Source organism: Sarcophilus harrisii, chromosome 5 (assembly GCF_902635505.1).
Source record: "Sarcophilus harrisii chromosome 5, mSarHar1.11, whole genome shotgun sequence".
Taxonomy (NCBI): Eukaryota; Metazoa; Chordata; class Mammalia; order Dasyuromorphia; family Dasyuridae; genus Sarcophilus; species Sarcophilus harrisii.
In genome coordinates, this window is record NC_045430.1 from 132,553,059 (window position 1) to 132,566,014 (window position 12,956).

Sequence of the window (12,956 nt, forward strand, 5' to 3'; positions counted from 1 at the left end):
GTAAAATGACCTGGAGAAGGAAATGGCAGAGCATTCTAGTATCTTTGCCAAGAAAACTCCAAATGGAGTCAGGAAGAATTGAATAGGACTGAAATGACTGAAGAACAAAAACAGCATTAATGCCCAATACCAACATGAGAGTCGGACCAGCAAACCAGACACATAAAACTGCAGGCACCTAGAGAAGGGAGTGTGTGTGTGTGGACTGAGGATGACCTCTGAGATAACTAATAGTCATTGCTTCTTTAATCTTCTGCCCTCCCTAGACAAGAATAGTCCAGCCACCAAGCCATCTGGCAAATGCATTGTCCAAAAAGAATCTTTTGTTTCATTCAATAGAAGTAAAAATACCCTTTCAGTCCATTCTGTCCTTAACATCATACACCTGGAAGCCCCTGGAGATAATGAAAGGTGCCTTCACCACCTAGGAAAAAATCCAATGGGATACGACTGAACTATCAACCTGGCCTTCATTCTTTTGTGTCTTTTCAATCTATAAGCCTCTGCACCGAAAGGCCATTTATTTCCCCCATTAACATGCATCATTTTCACCCCGATTACCAGATGCTTCTGCTCAGATTTAACAGAATGTTACAACACAGAGACTCTGCATGATGCATTAACCTTGCCTGGTTAACTCCTTCCCACCCGGCCATTCAGCAGCTATTTTCTGCTAATCAGGAAAGGGCTGAAATTCCCATGCATAATCTCCTGTTTTGCATTAATAGCCTTCCAACTGTAAGCAAACTCCATCCAACCTATTTAGGCTCCCAGTGAAAAATGTCTCTAATTCTTCCTCCAGATAGATGGCAGAATATGAGAGACACTGGAGTATATAGCAAAGAGTGTCCTGAACGACCAGTCAGAAAAGTCTGGGTTCAAATTCTACTTCCGATCCTTTCAATGTGTGTGACCCTGGGAACATTATTTAATTTCTCAAAGACTCAGTTTGCTTAGTAATAAACTGGGGACAATAGCACCTACTTCATATATATGTAATTGATTAAATGGGGAACATTTATGTAAAAAACTTTTTTTTTTTTTTTTTTTTTAAATTTAATAGCCTTTTATTTACAGGATATATACATGGGTAACTTTACAGCATTAACAATTGCCAAACCTCTTGTTCCAATTTTTCACCTCTTACCCCCCCACCCCCTCCCCTAAATGGCAGGATGACCAGTAGATGTTAAATATATTAAAATATAACTTAGATACATAATAAGTATACATGTATGTAAAAAACTTAAGGAACCTTAAAGAGCTACAGAAATGCTAAAAATTATTAGGACTGGAAGGCACCCTAGTGATTATATATCTTCCCTCCACATTCACAATGACAAATAAAGAAACTGAGGTCTAGAAATGGAAATGAATTGTTCAGTCATGTAGGTAATAATTAACAGAGCTTTTGTTGAAACCCAGACCCTCTGATTCTATATCTCTTGATACCACACCAAAAAAGCCTGAAGGGTGAAAAGAAGCCTTCTCAAGACTTCCTTGTCTTGTTATAGGATCTGATCCAAAATGAAGCTGTCTTACTTAGATGGGTTAATTATAAAGTTCCCTTGTTCCTGAATAATAAGTTACTCAGTAGTTATCTGTATCAAGAAAGGATATACCAAGAAAAGACTTTTAGTCATACTTTGATATTCTAAAATATTTGTATGTACACTGATAAAATCCTAACCTTTATGAATAAAGATCACAATGGCTCCATACCTAATCAGCTAATTTTCTATCCCAGTAAATTAGCCCACACCATCAAGCAGTTATTAATCAGTTATTGTGTGCTAGACACTGTGCTAAATGGACACACAGTCTTTATGATTTTGTTGTGACCAAAATAAATAAAAATATTGATAATGATAATTGTTATCATCATCACCAGGTCTTATTTGGTAGAACCCACCAGGATATATGTACCACTTGAGCAGTCTTCCAGTTGCCATTTTCATAATATTTTGAGTCAAAGGGAACTAATTGAGTCCAGACAATCACAAAAATAGGAATGAAAAGAGTAAAATAAAATAACAATATAACAAATGAGTTATGTTATGAAATCTAAACTTGTCTCCAAACAGGATAACCTATTCTTATCTGGGGTTATAAAAAGCATTTGTTCTTAGGGGGAAAAAAAAAACTCTTTCTGGGCAGGAAGATAGGTCCCTAAACTGGAAGTAAAATTATATTGCTTATCATGAATATTAAATAAATATTTCTTGATCTGATTTTTCCATCATTTTTCTATGGAAACTCAATGAAACTCAGCAGGATTTGGGGTCCTGAATTCTTAAATAGGAATGAAAGTCCAACAATACTTTACAGCCAAAAAGTAAATCCCTAGCTTTGCAATTCTACATAGCTGGATATAATAATGAGGAGGTATACTTTGACTACATCCTCTGAATTTGAACAATTCAACACAAGCTTAGAAAACCCCCCAGTTTATTGGAGTATAGAGTCCCAGAGTAATAGAGTCACATGTAACTAGCAACAGTAACATGTTATTTTGAAAACCCTTTTCATAGTATTGAGGACATTCCAGAAAAGAAAAATGTATAAGAGAAACATTGCATACATGCTAGATAGTCTAAGGTTCACCTCATTTTAAGAGGATTAAGTGTGCAGAGATTTAATTCAATATCTTATTCACAGTCTTAACTTTTTCAAAAACATAGGAAAATTGGTGTCTGAAGATCTTAATAGTGCCATATAAATATTTTATCATAGTAATAAAAATGATGTGTCTTTCCTTCAAGTATTAGCCAGCATTTAATACTCTGTGACTTTAATAAATCTGTAAGAATTCTGCCAAAAATTGCAAAAGCTAGAATTTTAAAAATTTACTCCAAGATCTTTTTAAAATTTGTTTGAGGAGAGAAGGAAATCCTCAAAACAAAAAGCTTTTTATGTACTCTCACCTTAACTATCAGCAGTTTAAGTAGGTCACTTCCAGGGTATCAAAGTGTTAACACTAGTCCACTATTTGAACTTGGAGGGTATAGGAAAGACTTTCTCCTTGTATTAATGTGCCCCCCTTGCAAAAGAGGGAAACAGGTTTAAAGCTGAGCTTGAGCTTTGAACTTTCAAACTTTTTTTTTCAAGATTAAGGTCTTTTTGACAACACATCTGTGATTTTCAACTCAAAAAGGTAGATTTTGTTATTCCATACTAGACACAATGAGATTCTCCTTCAGCATCAATCAATTTAGAAAAGAGACCTACTTACTATCCTAGGGTGTATACAAATAATAAATGACCCACCATCTGCTAGTTTTGCCTTGGTTGCTAGGCATACTGAAGTTTCTTTTGAGTATCAACAACTGTAAAATAATACTAGTTTCCTTTTCATTTTCAGCTACTCAAGCACAATTGGAGCTCTGACATCGCCCTCAAAGGAAATCCTTTGGAAAACAAGTCTTCTTATAAATGTCAGCTGGTTACCATTTCAACCATAAATTGTCTTGCTACAATATAATTCTATAACAAGCAATGGCATGTCAAGCCCACTATTGTTCCATAGGACATATAGCAAAAGTTATTTTGAAAATTGTGTTTCTACTCTCTTGTGTTCATCTACTTTGCTGTTAAAGATACAATACTCAGATCTATGGGTGGCCACAGAAAAGTAGCCTGAAGAATGTTGTTTTTTTCTGTTATCTTATGTAAATTTATTTTAAATAGTCCAAATTCTTTTTAATTGCAAAGAAGGACTTCTCTCTGTAGTATACTATCAAATAATAAAAATGAGAAATTATGAAATTTTTATGTAGAGCAATTTCATAATTAAAAAAAAAAACCTGTGTGTTACCTAGATGATTGTATAGATAGCTTTTTCTGGATAAAATTACAAAATGTAAATAGATGATATATTAAAACTTTCTTAAAGGTGTATTTGCATAGGCCTTGTAATAATTAGTTGTACCTATGTAGAAAGTCAATAGAATTGGGGATTTGGCAAATCTCAATTGTGTTTTACCAAGAACATTTCCATCTCATTTCAAAAATTAAACAATTTTCATGCTTATTTCTTCTATATTTTTCCTGGAAGAAACTGAATAGTCATGTAGTCCTAACCCTCTCATTTACTTCTGAGGAAATTGAGGCCATCAGAAATCTGGTGAATTGATCTAAATTATGCAAGTGAAAAGGGAAAGGATTTGAATTCAATATCCTTAGCTAGTACTCTTCTCCCTGTGTCATTCTACTCATAATCTTATCATCCTTCACAAGACTCTCCAATTTTCTTTTTTGACTATGACCTACTCTTTAGATGTCCCCTATTCCTTGAATTCCACTGCTTATAATTCTGATAAGCATAGAATCTGAATTTAAAAAAAACAAAAACAAACATGTGTTACCTCTGTGATTTATAGTTTACTTATATAGTCATAGTTTACTTTGTTTTCACATCAATTATAGGATTTCATCTCTAAAGCAGTGTTGGGTCCTAGAGTTAGGAGGACCTAACCTACTACCTATGTGACCTTGGGCAAGCTACTTAACCCTAGTTGCCTCAAGAAAAATAACCTTGGATTTCAAGAATACTGGAGAAATCAGATAATAGGGGAAATAAAATTTCTAAAACAAAAAATAATTTCAGCTATTAGCTCTATTATATTTCTTGATGTTTCTGATGTCAAATTATCAGCTATGGCATTGTAGTAATGTAAAGCAATGTATATGGGCCTATAAATGAAGAAATCTTCTTGGAAGGTTGAGTCATCAGTATCAAAAACAGGTAGAGAAATTTGTGCTTATAATAAAAATTAAAATTTAGCTCTGATCCCTATCTCTTGGAACCAACTCATCACTGCTACTTTTCACAATACATTTAGGAGAGGCAGTAATATCTAGAAAAAAATACAAAGCACTTACATTAAAGAAATAGGAAAGTGAATTCAACTTTTCTGCTTTATAATCCAGGAAAATCTAATAATTAATCACTGATAAAGAGTCAGACTAGCCTCAAATTTTTTTCTTTAAAATTGTAAGATATCATATATCATGATGAAAAAAGTAAGCCTTAAAGCATCCAAGATCCAGACATTATTCATTAAACGCCAGATGACACTGAACACCCTGGCAAGACCAAAAGTCTTGGAATAGTACCTGAAATTCTACCACTTAGCTAATCAAAGGAACTGTTCGAAGGGATGTGACTAAAACTTCCCAACTATTGCTAGAGCTTCTACTCTTAATTTCTCTTTTCACAATTCTAACTCTCTTCTTAACAAATGTAAACAAGTCACATAGAGACTCATTTCTTCAAAGACTTTTTTTGGTGATCTAATATGGATCACAATTTGTTAATTGTTAAATGAAGCTCATAAACAAATAAATGTACAAACACAAAGCAGTGAAATTAAAAAAAAATTGCAAGTACACAAGTCTATGAAAGACTTTGGCCAAACTTTTAGAAACACTGAGGATATTCACTGAGGATAGATTTTGCCTACACTATCAGAGTGATATGGTACTTGATGTGATAGAACATTAAAGTAAAATGATGGGAGATACAACAAAACCCAAACTGACTGTGGTAGATAGGGAAACACATACTTCTTACTGATAATAATGATGAAAAAATATTAGCCTACCAAAGACTCACTCAGGATTTTACATATCATTTTGCAAAACATATATCCATCTCCAATCATTCAATCAAAGCACAGTGCAGTGCAGTGCTCACAGATAGTAAAGGCAGATTCCCAGTACAGCCATCCTCATTCCCTTTAACTTTTACTTACAAAAGAAGCTGACACTGGCTAAAATGCATTCACTATTAACTTTCCTGTCTAATTTACTACAATGCAAAATAAGTGACTATGAAAAGATAGGAGTAAAAATATTCTTTCTTCTATGTTTCTTGTAAATATTGCCATGTTAGTACTGCCTCTATGGGGCTAGCAAGAGTTTTGGCTTGATTAAAAAGATTAAAAAGTCATGGGAAAAAAGTCATGAGCTGCAGTCCCCTTACCTCTTCCATTAATATATTTATAACACTAGTACCAATTATGTTATTTAATATATGCTTGTTATGACATTTGTATATTGGTTTGAAATCTGATTTTGCTCAGTAACATGCATGTAAACTGTATACCTTAAATATGTTGTAATAAAAAGTATTAATACTAAAATACTAATACTAAATATAAGTACTATTAATAAAAAGATGACTGGTGATTGTTAAAGGAGTTGGATAGGAAGATCACAGCATGGGTGGTGGGCACTAGGATTCTGTCTGTGAGTCTGACTTGGTTTTGTGACTTCTGGTAACGTTTTTCTAGCAGAGCAGACAGAGCTGTGAGTCTAGAGTCAGGGTTCAGGCCCAGTCCCAGACACTCATTAACTGTGTGACTCTGGACAAGTCACTTAACTGTTTTTCTTAATCCACTGGAGAACATGATAAACCACTCCAATATCTTTGCTGAGAAAACTCCATATGGAGTCATGAAGAATTGGACATGAGTGAACAACAACAGATGATCTGTCCAAGGGGTGATCACTTTTAGCTACTGTGTACAACAACAGATGATCTAAATGCTGTTGTGTCTGAGGGGATGATCACTTTTAATCACTTAAATTTGCTATTGCTGGGGACACTGTGTCCACTCAGGGGACAAATCACAAATCTGCCTTACATCTTGACATTCCAAGAGCAATCAATCCCAGTCCTCCACAGATGGAACTGTGGGGCAAAGGGTCAGCAAACATTAACAATCATTCCCAGAGCCCCCACAGCTGAGAAGGGAAATGGAAAGACTTTGAGGAGTGGAGCAAAGCAGTCTCCATCCATCCATTTTATATGATCCCTCAGAACGGAAGCTCAGACCAGACATGAGGTGAGTCAGGTTTGTGGTAATGGGGAAGGGTGGGGCTGGGAAGGGAGAAATATTATTTCTTCCTCATAACAGTGAATAACATTGTAAAGGAGATGATGACCTATGCTTGATTAGTAATGTACAGATGTGATGACTATCACAAATGGAAGGTCAAGGTTCAGTTCTGAGCATAAGACCATCAGGACAAAACAATGGCTTAGATATTTACCTTATCCTAGAACAGCAAACCTGTGACCTTTTGACATGTGGGCCCTTGAAAACTGGCTCTTTATTAAGGTATTAATAATAATATTAACTATGTTCTCATTTGATCTTCAGAATAACCCTGGGAAGGAGGTGCTATTATTATCTTCATTTAACAGATGAGGAAACTGAGGACAGAAAAAGTTAACTTATCCAAGGTCACACTTCTTAGTGAGAATCTAAGATGGGGTTGAACCCATCTTTCTGACTCCAAATGTGTCAGTCTACATTATTTCATAGTAATAAGACTTTAGTGACCATCATGAACATTACCATGTATAAATTGTATGCTCTTGGAGGATAAGGGAGGATATCTCCCTCAGACATTAGAACAGGTTTTCAAAAACCAGAGGAACACAAAATTTAGAGTTAGATTTTTATGATCTATGAGAGCCCTTCTAACTTCTTTTCACAGATAGGAATTTTGTACTCAGAAAATGTGATTCTTTGACTTCAAATGCATTCAGGTTTCTACTATACCCCACCTTAAAGAATAAAGATGAAATCTGTAAATAGTGAAAGTGCTAATTTCTTACTTTTAAGTACCTGGAGGGAAGTAAGATTGTGTGGACCCAGTTGTAAACAGAACCATTGTTAAATGTGAACGTGAAAGATCATACTTCTATGATTGCATCTTATAGAGAGGTTCATTCCTTTATTTCCATATGATATATTTTCAATACACTAAGCAATCCAAATCAACATATACAGGCTTTTTAAAAAAAGTCTGGGCTTAATACTTAATGTCTTCTGATTGAAGACAGCAGAATTAAACCAGTTACTCTCAAGGTATTTGGTGCCTTCTAGACACTAATAGGGAGGGAGGAATATGGTTAGAAAAGGAATCAAAGAGTCAAAGCAGTTTCTACAGAAAGTACATTTTATCACTGAGGGAACTAAGTGATGAAGAAGATAGAGTGCTGGACCTACAATCAGGAAGATCTGAGTTGTAATCCATCCTCAGACACTTACTTAACTGTGTGACCCTGATCAAGTCACTTAGCCAGAATCCTAATAGTTACCTCATAGGACTGTTGTGAGAATATAAAAATGAGATAACATCCCTAAAGTAATAGTTAATACTTCTAAAGTCCCATAGTACTTGGCAGATGGCAGATGTTTATTAAATGCTTGTTCCTTTCTCCTAGATTGGTCAGAGGATGGGTGAGGAGAAGTAAAGAGATTGTAGGATCATAGCTCTTGACCTGGGAAGATAATTTTAAAGCTTATATATAGAGCAAGAACAACTACTGCTTGAGATTTATGATGTAATGTTAATTTTTTTTATCATAACGTGATATCAATATAGGATTTTCTGTGTAGATTGTCTTAGTGTGGAAATTTCCTCTGCTAATACAAATTGGCAACTCATCAGAAATTTAGTTTTAGAGAGATGTTAAATAACTTCCTCAGTATCACACAGCTACCAATGAGTCAGAGGGAAGGTGAACAAAGACCTTCTTGACTTTAAAGTCATACACACTCCATAAACCAATTGTTATTTTGCTTCCAAGTTCTTTAGCAAGAAAAAGATAGAACAAATGGAACTAAGAAGAAATTGGAGTCCAAGGCAAATGAAACAATAATGAGAAGATACCTACCCAAACTAAATGAATTCAAACTATGATTACATTCCAAAGTATGAAAAGAATTAATAGACATGACTGCAGAACCACAGTTAGTAATTTTTGAGAAATCATATCCCACTGTCAAAAGTGTGAAAACAGTCTAATATTATTCTGAAAAGATGAAACAATGTGATTCTGAAAATTACATATTGGCAAGCTTGGTGTTGATTCCTGGAAGATTAAATACTAAGTTTATTAGCATTTAGAAATCAGTGATAATTAGGAGTCAGCATGGATTCACTAGATTAAAAGAAAGAATGTAAAACTAGGCTTTATCTTTCTAAATAGTTAACTAGGATATAGTGGACATAGTGTAACTTGATTTTATCAAAACTTTTGAGGATATCTCTCGTGCTATCTTTTAAGACAAGATGGAGTTTGTTGTCCTCTGTTCTCGATGAAGACCAAAATGACATCACTATGTTAGAATAAAGTTACATTGTCTTTAATTGTGACAGATCAGACTATATGAGCTCAGAATGCTCTATTGCAGATTGGGCACAAATAGCCTATGTGAACATTTGGGGAGGATTCTCTAAATTTGCACATCTCGTATTTCTTTTGAGCTATTTCTATTCTGCTTTTGTTCATAGAACACAGAACATTCTCTTATGAGGGCATGTTATTCTGGGTAGTCCTGTGCCAGTGATGGAGAGAGAGAGAGATTAGATTAAAAGATAAGTAGATCCATAATTGGTTAAATAACTAATTTGAATATAAATTAATTAATGGCAATCTGAAAGGAGGTTTCTAGTGGCATACCACAGGGATCACTCCTTGGTCTGATTACCTTCATTTAAAAAACATTAATGAATTACTAGATGCATATGTTCAAGTTACAGCTATCAAATTTGCAAGATGTAAAGCTAGCATACACACACATGTACACGTTTGCAAATCTTGAAATACTATATAAATCCTTTGATGATGATTTTATATGTATAGTGAGCCAGTCAGAATCATTAAAAGCTCTACCTATATTCTCTCTTATTTTTCCAATTGCAAAGAATTATTTTCTTTTTCTACCACTAGAATAAAATACATTAACCAATATACATAGGAAAAACAAAACAAATTCTTGTACTGCCAAGTCAAAAGTATGTCTCATGCTGCATCTTAAGTCTACTACTTCTCCATGTAAGGGAGACAGAATGTTTCATCATTAGTCCTCTGGTCACTTATCAGTCTTTAAGTTTTTTTCTTTACGATGTTGTCTTGTATAAATTGTTCTTCTGGGTCTGCTTTTTTCACTTTGAATCATCATTTAAGTCTTATCTTTCAGAAGCCTTTCACCACTTCTTACTGCAAATGGTATTCCATTCACTCAAATCCTCCTTTTACTCAATTTCTTGTATGTAGTGGGAACCCTGACTCCTTTTGGGGAACCATACACACTCACTTCCCTCCCTCATTGCTCCCATTCCCATCTGTATAATTAAGACAATCTTAGCACCTACATATATGCAAATTACTTTGCCAACTTTAATGCTGGTTTTTTTTTGAAGGCTCAGAGAAGCGTATCATCAGGTTAGTGACAGGGTGATGAAATTTTCAGACACACAATCTTCAAAGGCTATTTAAGAAGTAGTAGAGAAGTTATGTTCTTCCCAAGTAGGAGAGGTATCCATACTCAGAAGTGGTGAAGCAATAGTAGATATGATAAATATCTATATTTACATATATTCCAGGGGTAATGATCTAATATAAAACTTACAATAGCAAGGGGGAAGGGAACAAGCATTGATTAAACACTTTCTATGGGCCAGGCACTAGCTCATTTGATATTCATTAATAATCCAGGGGATAGATAATATTATGATTCTCATTTTACAAATGAGGAAATTCAAGGCAGGCAGGGGTTAAGTGACCAAACCAGGGTCATACAACTAGTGTCTTCAGCTAGATTTTCACACTGATCTGTCTGATTAGAGAACCAGAGTTCTGCTCTAGCCACTCTACCACCAGGATGCCTAATCCCAAGCAAATATATAATAACCCCTGCCCCTAAACTTTCTTGCATGTGCATGTAAAAATGTCTATTCTTTGCATACTAGAAAGCTACACAACCACATGAACCACACATAGCACATAGCTGACAATTTGTGGTCATTGACAATAGGTGCATTATGCCACATAAATAAGCATTATTAGGAGACAAGTTTTCCTGTCCAGAAACCATTCAGTTTGTGTTCATTCTACTCCTTTCTCTTTTGGAATAAGTAGTAGCTCATTTCATATATAATGTCCCTATAATGATCTTTGAAATCCCCTGAACCACAATTTTAAACAGCTTCCATAAGCTATTCAGGCATCTAGCCTAATTATACCAAAAGGTATAATTAAAGATCACTAATAATAACTCACGGTTTTAAAGGCATGTTAAGATTTGCAAAGTATTTTCTTCACAACAACCCTGTGAGATAGGTAGTGCAAACAATATTGTACCCCTTTTACAGATGAAAAAATGGAGGCACGGAGAGGTGATCTGTTTAGGGAATCATTGCTGGTAAGAATACTAATAGGGTAGCAAGATAGCACAGTGGACAGAGTGCTGGCCTGGAGGCAGAGAACCTGAGTTCAAATCCAGACTCAGACACCTATTAGATGTGTGACCCTGAGCATGTCACTTAATCCTGTTTGCTTCGGGTTCTCATCTGTAAAATGAACTGTAGAAGGAAATGGCAAACTATTTCAGTGTGTTTGAGAATCTGACATGATCAAAACAACTCAACAACAGAAAAGAGTACCAACAGGGATTCAAACTCTCCTAATTCCACATCTAGCAGTCTTTCCATTAAACTGTGTTGTTTTTCAGACTTGCAAGCAAGATACCTGGGATTCAGATACTAAATCCACAAACTCATGGATATTGTGAAAAAAGTTCTTTGTAAACTATATGGTTCCACACAAATGTGAGCTATTATGACCATTTGGCCATTTCAGTACCTTCCAGAAAATTTTAACACAACGATAATGTGTCTCTTTGCTCCAAAGAACAATAAACACATATTTCTAATTGTAACAGATTTGAAAAGAAGTATTACAATGTTTGGCCCTTTTAAGAATATCTTCTTTATAGGAGGCTACCTGCCAGGACAAATCTAGAAACTACATATATACAACCATAAAACATTTTTCACACAAAGCAGATCTAAAGAACTAGAAAAATATTAATTGTTCATGAGTAAGCTGAGCCAATATAATACAAATGACAATTCTACTTAAATTAGTCTATTCATTGCCATACAAATCAAACTATCGAAAAATTATTTTATAGATCTAGAAAAAAATACAAAAATTCATCTGGAAGAACAAAAGCTCAAGGATATCAAGGAAATCAATAAAAAGAAAATGTGAATGTCATACCAGATGTCAAACTGTATTATGAAGTGATAATTATCAAAACAATCTAATCTGGCTAAAAAATAGAGTGGGGGAAGTAGAATAAATCAGTTACAAATTACTTCATAGTAAATAATCATACTAATTTAGTGCATGATAAACCCAAAACTTCAAGCTTTTAGAACAAAAAATTATTTGACAAGAATTTCTGGGAAAACTGGGGGAAAATATGGCAGAAATCAGGTATAGACCAACATCTCACACTATATAGTAAGAGAAGGTAAAAATTGATACACGAGTTACATATAAAGTTTGATTAAGAGAGCATGGAATAGTTTATCAGTCAGATTTATAGGTAAGGTAAAACCAAAGTAAATATAGAGAGTATTACAAAATGTAAAATGAATAATTTTGATTATGTAAAATTAATAAGTCTTTGCACAAACAAAACCAATGCAACCAAAACTATAAGGAAAGCAGAAAACTGTGGGAAAATTTTTGTAACAAGAATCTTTGATAAAGGTCTAATTTCCCAAATAGAGAATGGAATCAAATTTACAAAAATATGAGTAATTTTCCAATTGAAAAATGGTCAAAGGATATAAACAAGCAGTTTTCAAAGAAATCAAAGCTATTTATAGTCATATAAAATGTTCTAAATCATTAATGCAAATTAAAACAACTTATACTTAGAGAATGGCAAATATGACAAAAAAGGAAAATGTTAGATGATGGAGGGAGAACAATTGGGAATTATGCCCAAAGAGCTAAATATTGTGCAAACCCTTTGATCCCTCAATGTCACTGATAGGTATATATCCAAAAGGTATACAAAAAAGGGGAGAAAAGACCTATTCATACAAAAATTTTTATAGTAGCTCTTTTTGTGTTGGCT

General features: G+C 34.3%; 1 protein-coding gene across 1 annotated transcript in view; it reads right to left on the reverse strand.

The window, feature by feature from the left end:
* Positions 1-12,956, reverse strand: part of FRMD4A (FERM domain containing 4A) — a 367,656-nt gene that overhangs the window by 246,185 nt on the left and 108,515 nt on the right. The window lies entirely within an intron of this gene.